Here is a 4,808-nt window from a genome sequence, read left to right as displayed (position 1 = left end):
GGCACGGACGTGACAGGAGGCGCGTGCGGTGTGTGCTGCGCGCACGTGTCCGCCTCCGCGCCCGCCGCCTCGTTGAAGCTGCGTGAACACAACCGTACAGACGCGGTGAGCTTGTTTCACACGAGGACGCTGGTCACCAGGACACAGAACTGGGCACTGGACGCGACCTGCTAAAGGAACCGGAAATCCAACTTTCTGCCGAGCAGTTAAGTTATGGGGCCGGTTGGTGGACGTGTGAGTTAAATGGGTTATTTCTGGAAATGAGGACGTGCGGTCGGAGAAAACAGCGTGCTGCCTGTGACCGGACAGGCAGACACGTGGCGCGCTGTCGCTGGGGACCCCGACGCCACCCGGGAGCCCTCGCCCTGGACTGCGGGATGCTGTGTCCTTTCACTGTGACAAACCGTGACCATCGGCGTGACTGGTGTTAGCGAGTCCAGTCCCTCTGGTGGGTCGTCACGGCGAGGGGCGTTCTGGACACCCTGAACTCTGGCGGTGTCGGACGGGAGGGCGGTCTGCGGACCGGACCCTCTAACTTCGCAGGTGTCTAACGCCTCGCGAACCACGGGCGTGGGGGCTCCGGGGCAGGCTCGGCCCCAGGAGGCTTCTTGTTCCCAGCCGGGTCGCTGCGGGGCAGGCGGGGAGGGGATGTCGCCCTCATCCCATTCTAGACGCGGTTCACAGACGGCCACCGAGTCCCGGAGGAGCTGGAAGGGCTGAGGACCTGGGCTCCCACGTAAGCTCTCGAAGACAACCAGCACACATGGAACCCCGCACGCGGTACCCGCTCGGCAGGCGTCAAGGTCAAACGCGTCAGAGGCTCTGTTGGTCTTCGCCAGCTCGCTGGGGCTTGATTTAGGGAGGCTGCTGGGGGCTTCGACGGCCCTGTAAAGAGAAAGGCACCCTGGGAAGGACCCCCGCTTTCCCGAGGCCACGTCCTCGTCCAGGCACTGAATGCGACTGTGATGTCCCTGTGGGCCGAGGACGGGGACCGGCTGCAGTGACGTCTGCGGGGGTTTAACCCGGCACGGTCAGCCCTCACGGAACGGCAAATAGCATTCAGATCGCTGAGAACAGCAAGGCCGAGGTGGACGATGAAGATGCAGACGGGAATTCCAGACTCGAGTAAACGTTCTCAGCCACTACGAAGAAACGACGGGTCTGACCCAGCCGTCTGGCGAGCCGACTGGCGCAGGATTCCCGGCTCGTCGTCACCACGATCAGGCCGCGGCTCTCTTCCATTCGTGACACAGTCTTTTGGTCCTGGACGGTGATTCCGGGTGACACTGAGTCATGTGATGTGCGCTGCTTCTTCGACTCGAGTTTCACGACAATCCAGTCGAGCTCGTTCCCTTCCCCACCAGATTAAAAAGAGAGCACGGGGAAGAACCGTGATCTAACAGCACAGCCGTGAAATCCACTATTTTGGTAAAGATAATCCAGCTGTGTTAACATATTCTCAAACATCTGGAGAGGATCTTAAAAAAAAAAACCCTTTGAATCAAACCGTCTGATGTTTGGGCTCCTGTGAAGCCCTGCTGGGTTCTTTGCAAATGTCTGACAAGATCTCTGCATTTTTCATCGGCGGTTGTTGTGGCTTCAGGAGGTGGCCGCAGAGAGAACTAAATGGAAATTGATGTCTCCTTCGGTGGACGGGGCACATTACACGTGACCCATGTGCTGGGCTCGATCTGACACTCTCTCAAAATTAAAGACGGCCCTAAGGGAGGATCTGATCCTATTTCTTTGCCATCCCGAACAAGACACAAGATGCTTCTCCATCCGTGAACTCACAAGCAAAGCAATTGGGAAACTGGCCTATGGAGAGCAGAGAGAAGTCCAAATTTATCTTTCCCCTAAAGCAAAAAGGCCATATTTTATACCCTACAAATGAGTGCACCGAGCTTGAGAATCTGTCATTGTGGCTTACAGTTTCCAACAAACCCCCAGGGTCAAAACCGTTGCAAGCATGAGACTCGCCCACAAATGAATAAATCAAGTCCAAAATTTTCAAGGACCGGCAAAACAGAAAGTTGGAGGCAAACGTACAAAATTAAAGTCTAGCCATTAACTTCATCACCGAGGACAGCTCAGAAAACCAGGCCCACCCAGGAACAGTGCCCGTCCCACAGGGTTCGCTGTCTCTACGTAAGGTCTACACGCGTGTAGATGCGGACACGTGCCACGTGTCACGTCAAGCAGAGGCACGTGACGCCGAGGATCGTGGTGTTTAAGGCACTACAAGGACATCCTCACTGTCACGAGTAAAGCACCTTCGGCTGGAAAATATTCAGCGTGTTTGTACAGAGAGAGAATACAGGGGGGTCTGAGCAAAAGTCTCCTCCCTGACACCCCCTTTCCCTGGAAGTTTCAATGCATAATTCCAGCAGAAACCTCACTGTACCTGGATGATCTGATAAAAATTGGAAGCAGCAAGTTAGCTATTCTTACATAATCAAAACGCAGACTCTCCAGCAAATTCTCCGACAGACCTCTTCCTCGTTCCCAGAGGGACCGGCAACTACACCAGATGCGGCCCCTCCCAGCCCTCCACCTGCCTGATCAAAGGCCCCGCTGACGGTCACGGGGGCATTCAAACGCATCTTTTAAATGTGCGCGCATAAAAAACTCGCACGCATTTTCGAAGGCCCGTGTGCACTCGCAGGACTTGCTTAATAAAGGATCCAAATTCAACGTTTTCAGACTTTTAGCTTATTAAACGAGGAAAATGTAAAATGCATGACCTGAAAAAAGGGCCATTCTCCTCGCTGGGCTCCCAGCTTTGAAGCCAGCGTCTTTGTTCTCAGTGAAAATTAGTTTGATAACAGCTCTGCGTCCAGGGTGGTGGTGAGCCCATCCGTCCACCGCCGGCGGATCCTGGCATGAGTGTCCGCTGTGCTTGGGAGGGGCCGTGGGCTCCGTGAGCACAAAGACCGAACGGCTTCTCACCCCAAGGACGGCAGATGCATCCGAGTTAGTTATCGGGCTATTAATAAAGCCGCATCCCAGAGACATCGTGGTCCAGCTGGCTGCTCTACCCTCGACCCTGGGATCCAGGGAAGCCATTTGTGACCAAAACTGCCCAAATCAATTAACCTTCCCTGGTATTACACAGTACTCAGGGACAAAGTGCCGTGTGCAAAAGCAAAGCGAGGTCCTGGCCCACCGTCGGGCCAGGCCCTCGGAAGTGGCAGCGCAGAGGATATTCTGCTCAACAGCCCGACACTGCATCACCATGTCTCAACTAAATTCAGGGGCGCCATTCATGTCTCTCCTTCGACGACCTACAATGGCCTGGGACGGCCACCAGACACTCCCCATGCTCCACCCGGATCCCGAGGACAGGTTGGCAAGGTCACGCCCACAAGTACACCTGGAAGCTAACTCAGTGGGGCTTTCTGTAAAAAAAAAGTCACGTTCTGGTGCCCATTTACCGCCACTTCACTCCAGCTGACTGCAGCCTGGCCCCCGTCCTTCTGGCATTTTCTCTCCAAACCGATCAGGCCCCCAGTTTTGTTTGGAAAGACAATACTGAGTCTCCCCCAGAGACGTATCCCAGAGCTCTAGGGGAAGCAGCCGCGGCGGCCCACGGACCCTGTCGCCTTAACCAGAAGCTCGTGGGTGGCGCCGGCATCACTCGGGTGAGTTACACTGAGAAACTGGCCGCCACGGGCTCGGGGTCGGGGGCGCAGCACAGTCGGGGGTCACCATTTCCCTGTGGACGGGGACGGCAGCGCGGCCCCCTCTGCCTGACCAAACCTGCGGCAGCTTTCTCCCCGACCGTGGGCCCTTGACCTCCCTTTTGGTAGTACGTGCGTGTACTTCAGAAAACTTGCTATCGTCACTTCTTCTCTGAGATGCGAATCTTCCGAATCTTCTGCAGACCAGGAATGAGGGAACACCTGGGGCCACCCTTTCGGAAAGAATCCAACACCTGGGGGCCACCCCTTCCAGAAGAATCGCAGAAGGAGACAGCCTGCCTCCCTCTGGTCTGCCAGGCGGCGGAGCCTAACTCCGAGCGTGACCATGGGCCAACACAGATGGCCCGATGGCGGTGACCACCCCCTACACCCCGCACCTTCCCACGAGCTCACCTCAGCGCCAGAACCGGCCCCCATTCTGCTTCAGAGCCAAGTTCAATTGCTCTCCCCTGTCACAATGGTCTTGAATAAAGCCTCTCCTGCCTGTTGGGCACCTGCTGCTGTGACTCAGGATGGGACTTGTCACTGGACCTTCAGCCTCCCCCACCACCCGGGCGGGGCGAGCAGCTCTGCAGTCTCTGTCCTCATCTAGGCCGGTCGGGGACCCATGGGAGAGTCCGACTCCTGGATGGCAGGCGACTTTGATTCTTACGGTCCGAGCACAGTCTGGGGGCTGGGTCTCAGCCCCGACCTGGCAATTTTGGGGGGAAGCGCTGCCTGAGCGCGCAGCGGCCTCTGCCCGGGATCTCCCGGCTGGACGGCGGTGCTTTGTGTTGAGCGGACTTCTGTTGCCAAGATCTCGTGTGGACCATCCGATCCCCAACTCTGATGACACTCGCTCCCCTGTGATGGCGCCAACTGTCCCCCCACCGTCCGACGGCGTGCTTTTACTAAGTATGATCGGGGACTTTGCGGGAGCGGCGAAAGAGTCCCAGCCGAGAAGAGGCCGTACCAGCCTGGGCTGCGAAAGGTCAGCCGGCCAGCGAGGATGGACAGAGCTGGGGTCCGGCCGCCACGGGGCGACCGCGGGCAGGATTCGGAGGGAGGGAAGGGGGGCGAGGGGCCCCAACGCGCCCGACGATGTGGGAGGGGGGCCGGGCCCCGGAG

General features: G+C 57.6%; 1 protein-coding gene across 1 annotated transcript in view; it reads right to left on the bottom strand.

Annotated features, from left to right (window-relative positions):
• The window catches only part of CDH4 (cadherin 4), a 382,977-nt gene that overhangs the window by 236,050 nt on the left and 142,119 nt on the right, over positions 1-4,808 (bottom strand). The gene's annotated exons all lie outside the window — the stretch shown is intronic.

This window comes from Pteropus alecto, unplaced genomic scaffold (genome assembly GCF_000325575.1).
Source record: "Pteropus alecto unplaced genomic scaffold, ASM32557v1 scaffold45, whole genome shotgun sequence".
Lineage (NCBI taxonomy): Eukaryota > Metazoa > Chordata > Mammalia > Chiroptera > Pteropodidae > Pteropus > Pteropus alecto.
This window is presented reverse-complemented; position numbering and strand designations above follow the sequence as displayed.